The sequence below is a fragment of the Diceros bicornis genome, chromosome X, assembly GCF_020826845.1.
Source record: "Diceros bicornis minor isolate mBicDic1 chromosome X, mDicBic1.mat.cur, whole genome shotgun sequence".
NCBI lineage: Eukaryota > Metazoa > Chordata > Mammalia > Perissodactyla > Rhinocerotidae > Diceros > Diceros bicornis.
In genome coordinates, this window is record NC_080781.1 from 48,347,357 (window position 1) to 48,359,418 (window position 12,062).

The following is a 12,062-nucleotide window of genomic DNA, read 5'->3' on the forward strand; positions in this document are numbered from 1 at the left end:
GGTCCATTTATTGAAGAATGGTATTAGAAACCAAGACATGGGTGCTAGATGTTCTCATTACTACTGGGACTTCATTGCTTCTAGGGCTTCTCAGCTGACAGAGGAAGGAAATATGTGCATGTATACTAAGCCATCTCTATACACATATCTATAAATATTTCTTCTATATGTAATCATCTGTATTTTAAGCTAAATATGAGATCTTGCTGATGTCTCCAATTCTGATCCATTACCAAAAGGACCGTTAATAGTCCATATGAATCATTCAAGCCTCCTCCCCTTACTTTTCTGTAACATCCCACTCCAACAGTGAGAAACTTGGCTCCCACCATCTGCCATCCATTTACTAAATTGTTCAATTCCACTATAGCAGTATCTGAATTTTTAACCCCTATCCCTGTGGGAAACAACTTTATCAACTACAGTATAGTGCATATGAATAGTTTCTTTTGCCTTCAGTCTTACAGACTCCATTCATTTCCAAAGTTACTTAAGTCAATGCCATTTAGTTAGGTTGTTTCATATATTTGTTATACAGTTGGATTGTTTTGTCACATTCTACATTCCATCCTGGCAACCCCCACCTCCTAAATGATTTTTAAAAAATTTGCATACATTAAGATGAACCATTACAGTAAAATGTAGAATAATTTTACTGCCCTCAAAATCCTCTGTGCTTCACCTATTCGACCCTCTGAACCCCTGGCAACTACTGAACATTTTATCATCACTATAGTCATATAATTGAAATCATACAGTATATAGCCTTTTCAGAATGGTTTCTTTCACTTAGCAATTTGCATTTAGGATTCATTGATGTCTCTTTGTGGCTTGATACCTCATTTCTTTTTAATCACTGAATAACATTCCATTATATTAGTGTACCACAATTCGTTTATCCATTTACCTATTGAAGGACATATCGGTTGCTTTCAGTTTCAGTGATTATGAATAAAGCTGCTATAAACATTCATATGCAGATAGTCTCTTTGATTTGGTCTTTTATTTTCCAAATTCATGCTTACCCTTTAGCCTTTAAAAAATAATTGCTCTATTATAAAAGGAATATATACTCATTATAAAATATATTTACAATGTAAATTTTGGGATGGTGAACATGATGTAATCTATACAGAAATAGAAGTATAATGATGTACATCTGAAATGTATATGATGTTATAATCCAATGTTACCGCAATAAAAAAAAGAAAAAATATATAAAATATAATGAAGAAAATAAAAAGCACTCATAACTAGAGACAATCAGTATAATTTTAATGTTTTTACCCAGTTTCATACATTTTTAATTATGCATTTTAAAAATTTGATATGCCGTAAATACAGTTTTTTAATCTTTCTTTTTAAATTTAACTTTTTGTTAGAAACATTTTCTCTTTCATTGCCAGATTTTCACTTTTAAGTTTGAAAGGTGGCATGTATTTCTTATAAAAGAAATTTTCAGAAATGTATGAAGAAGAAAATCTTGCCCCTACCCACATCCAATTCCCAGCACAAAAGGAGAATAGAGGGACATGGTGTTAACATTTTAGTTAATATTGAGATAATATATAAAATTTGTTATATATATATATATATATCTTATTTTCCTATTAGGGTATTATTTTTTCACATTAATAAAAAGATATAAATATATATATATTTATATAACATTTAAAAATTTTTCCAAGTCAGAAAATAGAGATTTACTTCATTCTTTCCATCATTTATTAATCTCCTGTTAATGCACCTTTAGGTTGTTCTCAATTTTCCCTTATAAACATCACTCTGGTTATCTTACTTGTACATTTGACTTTGCTCACCTCTTATTTTTGTAGGATAAATTTTTAGAAGTGGAATTGCTGAGTAAGAAAGTTCACACATTTAAAATATAAATATATAATGCCAAATTACCATTCAAAAAGGCTGTACCCATTTAGACCCCTACCAAAAATGTACAATCCGTATTTCTCAACATTTTCTCTGTTCTCATCAGTGAACATATGAAATGTAAACTAATACATCTTTGTTGTTTCACTTTCCTTGTTTTTGATGATGTGTAAGGTTAAGAATTTTCTATATTTAATGACCATTTGTATTTCTCCTTATATGAATAAGCTGTTCATACTCAGCTCATTTTCCTGTTAGGGGATTTTTTTTTTTTATATTGATAAAGAGAGATCTTTGTATATTAAGTATATTAGTTCTTTGTCTTTCGCACTAGCTTCATACCTTGTTTTCCCCAGTCTATTATTTGGCTGTTAACTTTGTTCAAAGTTATCACTCAGTTTTCCAGCTTCTTGTGTTTAAATCCCTCAGTCTCTTCCTTTAGAGCATCTAAAGGTTTTAGATTACATTTTTTTGTCGTTTTATTAAAAACGCTTCCCACTATAAGTTGTAGAAAGTCATATACATTTTAGTTTAGAAATTTTTTTTTTTATGTTTAAATTTGTACTTCGTCTGTATTTTTGTGTGTGTGTATGGTTAGAGGTAGAGATATAATATTTGTTCCAAATTTATAGCCAATTTTCCTAACATCATTTATTGGACAACCTATCCTTTATGCACTGATTCGAAATCCCATGTTCATGTTACATTGAATTTCTATATATATGTGTATCTGTTTTTGGAGTTTCTGTTCTCTTCTAGTGATATATTTCTCTATTTTTTCCCCAGTTGCAGACTGTTTTAATTATTGTGATGCTAGTTTTAATCTCTGGTAAGGAAGTCCCCTCTCAGTAGTTCTTCTGCTAAATCTTCTTGGCCATTCTGCATTTTTTTCTTACAGAGGAAGTTTAGAATAAATATACCATATACCCCCCAAAGTCCCATTTGATTTTGAGAGGAATTATATTAAATGTGTAGATTAATGTAGGGAGAATTGACATTTTTGCAGAACTGGATTTTCTCTCACGGAATTGGTATGCTTCTTCATTTGTCTTATGTCGCTCAGTTAAGTTTTATAATGTTCTTTATATATTTATTGTACTTTTATCGTTAGTTTTTAAACTTTCAAAACAATGTTATGTAATAGTGGAAATAGGAGACAACCTGGTCTTGTTCCTGACTTTATTAGAAATGAATTTCATGTTTCATCTTTAAATATATTTGCAGTTGGCTTCTTATAACTGCTATTTATCAAGTTAAGGAATTTGTTATTTAATTTTGCAGTCTTTTTTTTCAAGTCAGAAATAGAAGTTGAATTTTATTAAATGTTTTTTGGATGTATTAGAATAGTCATATGGTATCTCTTTTTTTTACATACTAATGTGTTAAACTACCTTATTAGTATGTTGACTCATTCTTGTGTTTTTGGCCTAAACCCTACTTCACCAAGGTGTATTATTCTTTAAGTATGCTCCTGGATTTGATTTGCTGATATTTCACTAGAATATGTGCATTTAGAATTTTATGGTTGGTTTTTAATTCTCTCAAATGTCTAGTGAGATTTTATCAATTGCTTATATTTATACATTCAGATTGATCAGCATATAGCTGGCATGGGGAAATCAGAAATCATGAAGGTCAGTGTTCAGTACCCTCCTCTCTCCTTCCCTGGAATCCAGCCAACTGATGTAGGCAGAAGTATCAGGCAACAAACCCCATTTAAATAATTGACACCGAATTAAGCATACCATGATCTGCTGCTCTGCATATGTGTTTTGATTGTATTCCTCAACCTGAGATTTTTGTCTTTGTCTAAATCACTTCCTAGGCTAGTTCTAGGAAAGAAAAAATATGGCCCTGCCTAGTGGAGTGCTTTCTCTTCCAGCCTTTGTTCCAGACTCTATCTCAACTTTCCTTGAAGAACATCATTGAGGCTGAGAGGGAGCATAGTGGAGATATTGTCACACATCAAATGAAGTGTTCCCTATTGTTCTGGAAGCTCACTCAGCTTCCAACTCTCTCTCATCTCATTTAGGGAAACCAGTGGGATGTTTTAATAGTATCTTCATTTATTACCTTCCACAGTTTAGTAGATGCAATTTTCCTCTCTATTTTGGATTCTTTTTTTTTTTTCCAGTAAAAATTGAGGAGAGAAGTTCTTATTTTGTAGTTTTTCATAAAACCTTCTTGTTATTGAGGAAGGAAGTTTACATCTCCAGTCTGGTTTCTAGTGTTTCCTTGGTCATGGCTTATCATACTACTGGTCATGTGGGATAAACAGTTCATATTACCCAAGTATGGCCCCTAGGATCCCAACCCTGGCACTAGAGCACCTGTTTATTGCCCTGGTTGGGAAATAGTTACCCTAAGAAATAAAGCTATGATGTCAAAACACAAAAGATGAGCTTGGATGGGATTAAAAGATTGCAAGACTGCAATTAATTGAAGTCTTTAATATGTCTATAAAGAGAGTATGTAACATGTCACTCAGATGGTTTGGTGAGTCAAAGAAGCATGAAATCGAGATTTACTGAGGCAAAAGACAGTGCGCATCAGGAGAGACAATACCTTCATCTGTAAATCTCTGTTTTGTCATTTGAAGTTTTTAGATGTTAATGCCATTGGATGTTAAACCATATGATTAACTCCCCTAGCTATGCACACTCTCCAAGAAGCTTTCAGATAGTTTGGTTTCCCTTGCCATCTTCCTACTATGAAAAAATGAACAGAACAGTTTGGGGCAATAGGGATGCCCTCTTTTGAGCTATAGTTCATTCAGCAAATTTAAAAACTGGGACACTAGTGTAGATACATCACTACCCTCTAAGATCTGTCAGCTTGATACTGCTTCTGAGATTCATGAAACCTAGAACACTAACTCATTCAATCAAATATTCAAACCTACAAGGTGAGGAGAGATCCTTGACGTTTGTGAGTTCACCTAGATAATGCCAATCTGGGAAGCCTTGTGGAAGTAGGCCAACTAGCCTTCCCTCAGAACATGCAGACCTTACCCTAAATCTTGCCAACTGCTACAGTTGCTATGTCTGTGATTTGGAGCAAATCATAGATTCATAGATTCTTTAGGCTATGAAAGATCATCTTCTCAAAACATCCACCTGATACTTCACTTTTATCTGTCACACAACTTGAATATCTCCAATTTCAAGTAATTCAGAACACTTATTTAGGAAAAATATTTATTGAAGTAGAACATACATACTGTAAAATACACATATCATAACTACAGCTCAATGAATTTTTAAAAAGTGTACAAACCCATATAATTAGCACTCAGATAAAAAAAACATTACTAGCACTTCAGAAGCCTCTTCATGCCCCCTTCCAGTCATTATCTCCCAAGAATAACCACTATCCTGACTTGTAACAGAATAGAAGTTTTGCCTGTTTTTGAATTGTATATAAATGGAATAATCAAGTGTGTATTCTTTTGTGTGTCTGGCTTCATTTAATTACCATTATGCTTGTGAGATGCATCCATGTTGTTGGGATATGCTGCATTTATTTATTTTTTATTATTTTTTGCTGAGGAAGATTTGCCCTGAGCTAACACCTATGCTGATCTTCCTCTATTTTGTATGTAGGTTGCCACCGCAGCATGGCTGCTGACGAGTGGAGTAGGTCTGCACCTGGGAACCAAACCCAGGCCACCAAAGTGGAGCACACAGAACTTAACCACTAGGCCACAGGACCAGACCCCCATTTATTTTTATTGAGGTGAAATTCAGGTAGAAAAGTTGGCTATTTTAAAGTGCAAAATTCAGTGGCATTTAGTATATTCACAGTGTTGCACAACCATCACTTTTATCTAATTCCAAAACATTCTTATCACCCTAAAAGTAAATCCTGTATCCATTAACCAGTCTCTTTCCATTCCTCACTCTGCTCCCACCTCTAGCAACCATTATTCTGTATCCTGTCTCTATGCATTTACTTATTTTGGATAAATCATATGTGTTACTTTTTTGTGTGTGTGTGAGGAAGATCAGCCCTGTGCTAACATCTGCCAATCCTCCTCTTTTTTTGCTGAGGAAGACTGGCCCTGGGCTAACATCCGTGCCCATCTTCCTCCACTTTATATGGGGCACCACCACAGCATGGCTTGCCAAGCGGTGCATCGGTGTGCACCTGGGATGCGAACAAGTGAACCCCGGGCTGCCGCAGCGGAGTGCACACACTTGACCGCTTGCACCACCAGCTAATGTGTTACTTTTAATGACTGGCTTCTTTTACTTAGCATAATATTTTCAAGATTCATCCATGTTGTAGCATGGATTCCTTTTGTATGGCTGATATAGATAGGTGACACTTTGTACGTTCATCAGTTGATGGACCTTTGGATGGTTTCTACCTTTCAGCTATTGTGAATCATGCTACTATGAAAATTAGTATACAAGTTTTTATTTTAACACTTGTTCTAAATTCTTTTGGATATATATCTAAGGGTGGAATTGCTGGGTTGTATGGAAATTCTATGTTTAACTTTTTGGGGAACTGCCAGATTATTCCAGGATCCCGCACTCTTTCACCTTCTCACTAGCAATGTACAAGGATTCAAATTCCTCCACATCTTTGCCAGCATTTGCTATTTCTCCATGTTTTCTGATTACAGTCATCCTAATGGGTGTGAAAAGGTATATCATTGTGGTTGTGATTTGCATTTCCTTAATGACTAATGATGAGCAATTTTTCATGTGTGTATTGGCCATTTGTATATCGTCTTCAGAGAAAAGTTTATTCAAGTCCTTCGCCTATTTTTAAATTGGATTTTTTTTGTCCTTTTGTTGTTGACTTGTAAGGGTTCTTTATATATTTACTGGATACAAGACCCTTATTGGATATATGATTGTATTAGTTTACTAGTGCTGCCATAACAAAATACCACAGACTAGGTAGCTTAAACAAGAGAAATTTATTTTCTCACAGTTCTGGTGGCTAGAAGTCTGAGATCAGGGTGTCAGGATGTTTGATTTCTTCTGAAGCCTCTCTCTGGCTTGCAGATGGCTGCCTCCACTGTGTCCTCACATGGTCTTTCCTCTGCTCACATTCTTGGTGGCTCTTTTTGTGTGTTCTAGTCTCCTCTTCTTATAAGGACAATAGTCAGATTCGATTAGAGCTCACCCTATGGGCTTCATTTTAATTTAATCACCACTTGAAAGGCCCTATCTCCTAATACAGTCACATTCTGAGGGGTTAGGACTTTAACATATGAATTTTGAGGGGGTGGGGCACAATTCAGCCCATAACAATGATTTACAAGTTTTTTCTCCCATTCTGTAGATTGTCTTTTCACTTTCTTCATAGTGTCCTTTGATGTACAAAAGATTTAATTTTCATAAAGCCCAACTTATCTGTTTTTCTTTTATTGCTTTGCTTTTGGTGTCATCTCTAAAATCCCATCATAAAATCCAAATTAATGACGATTTACCCCCATGTTTTGTCCTAAGAGTTTTATAGTTCTCATGTTTAGGCCTTTGATCTATTTTGAATTAATTTTGTATGTGGTGTAAAGTAAGAGTCTAACTTGTCATTCTTTTATGTGTAAACTTACAATTGTCCCAACATCATTAATTGAAGAGATAATTCTTTCCCAAATGAATGGTCTTGACACTTCTCAAAAATCAATTGAGCATAGATATTTGGGTTTATTCCTGCATTCTCTGTTCTGTTCCATTAGTCCATATGTTTGTTCTTATGCCAGTACCACACTGTTCTGATTACTGTAGCTCTGCAGTAAGTATTTTTGTTTTGGACTTTTTGGTAATGTGTTTATTTTTCATTGTTAAAGAAATTCCTTCTCATTTGTAAATGAGTACCCTTGTTTGTTCATTTTTTCTTTGTCTTATTTTTTTATTGTATTGTTTTGTTGTGTTGAGTTGTAGGTGTTCTTTATATAGTCTGGGTATTAATCCCTTGTCAGATATATGATTTGCAAATATTTTCTCTCATTCCATAAATTGCCTTTTCACTCTGTTGCTAGTGTACTTTCATGCATAAAAGTTTTTTTATTTTAATGAAGTCCAATTTATCTACATTTTTCTTTCATTGCCTGTTTTTTTTTTTAATTTTTTGTTTATTGCACTAACATTGGTTTATAACATTGTATAAATTTCAGGTGTACATCATTATACTTCTATTTCTGCATAGATTACATCATGTTCACCACCCAAATACTAATTACAACCCATCACCACACACACATGCCAAATTATCCCTTTCGCCCTCCTCCCTCCCCCCTTCCCCTCTGGTAACTACCAATCCAATCTCTGTCTCTATGTGTTTGTTTATGGTTGTTATTATCTACTACCTAATGAAGGAAATCATATGGTATTTGACTTTCTTCCTCTGACTTATTTTACTTTGCATAATACCCTCAATGTCCATCCATGTTATCTGTGTTTTTGTTGTGTCCAAGAAATCATTGCCAAATCCAATGTCATGAAGCTTTTCTCCTACATTTTCGTCTAAGAGTTTTATAGGATTAGCTCTTATGTTTAGATCTTTGATCTATTTTGAGTTAATTTTTGTATATGGTGTAAAATAAGGTTCCAACTTCATATTTTTGTATTTGGATATCCAGTTTTCCCAACACCATTTGTTGAAGAAGAGATTATTCTTTCCTCATTAAATGGTCCTGGAACCCATGTTGAAATTATTTGGCCATACATGTGAGATTTATTTCTGGCCTCTTTATTGTATTCCATCGGTCTATATAGAATCTTTTGTGCCAGTACCACACTGTTTTAATTACTGTAGCTTTGTAGTAAGTTTTGAAATTAGGAAGTGTGAGACCTCCAACTCCATTCTTTTTTGAGATTGTTTTGACTATGTGGTGTCCCTTGAGAGTCCATATAAATTTTAAGATGGGTTTTTCTATTTTTGCAAAGAAAATGTAATTGGGATCTTGATACATTACATTAAATCTGTAGATCGCTTTGGGTAGTATTGTCATCTTAAAAATATTAAACTTTCCAATCCATAAGCATGGAATGTTTTTCCATTTATTTAGGTCTTCTTTAAGCAATGTTTTGTACTTTTCAGTGCATAAGTCTTGCACCTCCCAAATTTATTCTTAAATATTTTATTCTTTTTAATTGTTTGTAAAAGGAATTATTTTCTTAATTTTATTTTTAGATTGTTCATTACTAGTGTATAGAAATACAGCTGATTTTTGAGTATGCATCTTGTATCCTGCAACTTTCCTAAATCCATTTATTAGTGCTTGTAGTCATTTTGTGGATCTGTCAGGATTTTCTCTATATAAGGTCATGTTTTCAGTGAATAGAGATAGTTTTATTTCTTTTCCAATTTGGATATCTTTTACTTCTTTTATTTGCCTAATTGCTCTGGCTATAACGCCTAGTACTATGTTTAATAGAAGTAAAGAAATCAGGCATCCTTATCTTGTTTCTGATCTTCAAGGGGAAAGAGTCTAGTGTTTCACATTGATTATGATGTTATTTGTGGGTTTTTCATATTCATTCCTTTATCGTGTTGAGCAAGTTTCCTTCTATTCCTAGTTTGTTGCATACTTTTATCATGACAGGGTGTTAAATATTGTCAAATGCTTTTTTCTGCAACAGTTGAGATGATCATGTGTTTTTCCCCCATCATTCTATTAATGTGGTGTATTACATTGATTTATTTTGTACTTGAACCATCATTGCATTCTGGGGAGAAATCCCACTGGTTTTCATCTGATATCATTTTTATTTGCTGCTGAATTTAGTTTGCTAGTATTTTATTGAGGATTTTTATATTAATATTCATAGGGGACATTGGTCTGTAGTTTTTTATTTTTTCTTCTGATGTGTTTATCTGGCTTTGTTACCAGAGTAATGCCAGCCTCAGGGAATGAGTTAGGAAGTGTTCCTTCCTCTTCTATTTTTTGGAAGAATTTGAGAAGGACTGATGTTAATTCTTCTTTAAATTTTTGGTAGAATTCAAGTGTGAAGTCATCTGGTTTTCAGCTTTTCTTTGTTGGGAGGTTTTTGATAAATGACTGAATCTCTTGTTAAATGTTCACAATTACTCTTTCTTCTTGAGTCAATTTTAGTACTCTTTGTGTTTTAAGGAATTTGTCCATTTATCTATGTTACTTAATATGCTGGTGTACAATTTTTTATAGTATTCTCTTATAAACCTTTTGACTTCTGTAAGGTTTATAGTAATGTTCCTACTGTTATTTATGATTTTAGTAATTTGAGTCTTCTCTTTTTTTCTTAGTCAATATAGCTAAAGGTTTGTCAGTTATTTGATCTTTTAAAAAATTAACTTTTGGTTTTATTGTTTCTCTCTACTGTTTTTCTAAAATCCATTTCATTAAACTTCACCCTAACCTTTATTATTTCTTTCCTTCTAATAACTTTGGTTTTAGCTTGTTCTTCTTTTTCTAGTTCTTTAAGGTGTAACAGGTAATTCATTTGGGACATTTCTTCTTTGGTAATATAAGCAATTACAGCTATAAATTTTCCTCTGAGCCCTGGTTTTGCTGCATCCCAGACATTTTTGGTATGTTGTGATTTCATTTTAATTCATATTAAAGTATTTCTAATTCCCCTTTTGATTTCTTCTTTGATCCATTGGTTATTTAAGAGTGCATTATATAATATCCACTTATTTGTAAATTTTCTAGTTTTCTTCTGTTAGAGATTTCTGATTTCATTCCATTGTGGTCAAAGAGGATACTTTGTATGAATCAATCTTTCTTAAATATATGGAGACCACTTTTGTGGCCTAGGATAATATCTATCTTGGATAATGTTCCATTTTCACTTGAGAAAAATGTATATTCCACTATAGTTGGGTGGAATGTTCTGTACATGTCTATTAGGCCTAATCGGTTTGTGATGTTGTTCAAGTCCTCTATTTGCTTAATGATCATCTATCTGGTTGTTTTATTTATTCTTATAAATGGGTTATTGAAGTCACCAATGATTATTTTAGAACTATCTATTTCTCCCTTCAATTCTGTCAATGTTTGCTTCATATAATTTGGGTTTCTGAGTTTTATTGAATATGTGTTTGTAATTGTTATATTTTTCTTGGTAAACTGACCCTTTTATCAATATATAATGTACTACTTTGCCTCTTTTGAGAGTTTTTGACTTAAAGTCTATTTTGGCTGATATTAGTATAGCCACCCAGCTCTCCTATGATTATTATTTGCATGGACTATATTTTCCCATCCTTTCACTTTAACCTATTTGTGTCTTTAGATTTAAAGTGAGTCTCTTGTAAACAGCATATAGTTTGATCATGTTTTTTTTGTTGTTGTTTTTAAATCCACTTTGCTAAACTATGCCTTTTGATTCCAAGGTATAATCCATTTATATTTAATGCAATTACTGATAAGAAAGAACTTCTGCCATTTGCTATTTGTTTTGTTTATGTCTCATAGCTTTATGTCTCATTTCCTCAATTTCTACCTTCTTTTGTGATTAGCTGAATTTTTGTGCTGATGCATTTTCATTTTCGTCTCCTTTCTTTTGTCTGTATTCTTTACATATATTCTTTGTGATTGCCATGAGGATTACATATAATATCCTAAAGTTATAACTGTCTAACTTCAATTGATGCCAACTTCAAACGAGTACAGAATCTCTACTGCTTTAAAGCCCATTTTCCTTTTTATGTTATTGATATCACAAATTACAACTTTATAAATTGTGTGCCAAATAACGTAGATTTATAGTTAATTTTCATGCATTTGTCTTTTAAATCCTGTTGAAAATAAAATTGTTACAGTTCAAGATTACAATAATATTTGTTTTTATATTCACCCATTTATTTAATTTTTTTTACTAGACATCTTTATATCTTGATACAGCCTTGAATTACTGTCTGGCATCCTTTTATTTCAATCCAAAAGATTTCCTTTAGCATTTCTTGTAGAGCCAGTCTTGTAGCAATTAACTCTTTAAACTTTTGTTTATCTGGGAATGTCTTAATTTCTCACTCATTTTTGAAAGACAGTTTTGCCAGATACAGAATTCTCAGTTGACAAGTTTTTATTTTTGTTTTCAGTACTTCAAATATATCATCACACTGCCTTCTGGCCTCTAGTGTTTCTGATGAGAAATTGGCTTATAATCAGATTGAAGATTCCTGGTGCATGACAATTTGTTTTCTTCTTGCTGCTTTCAAGATTTTATTTT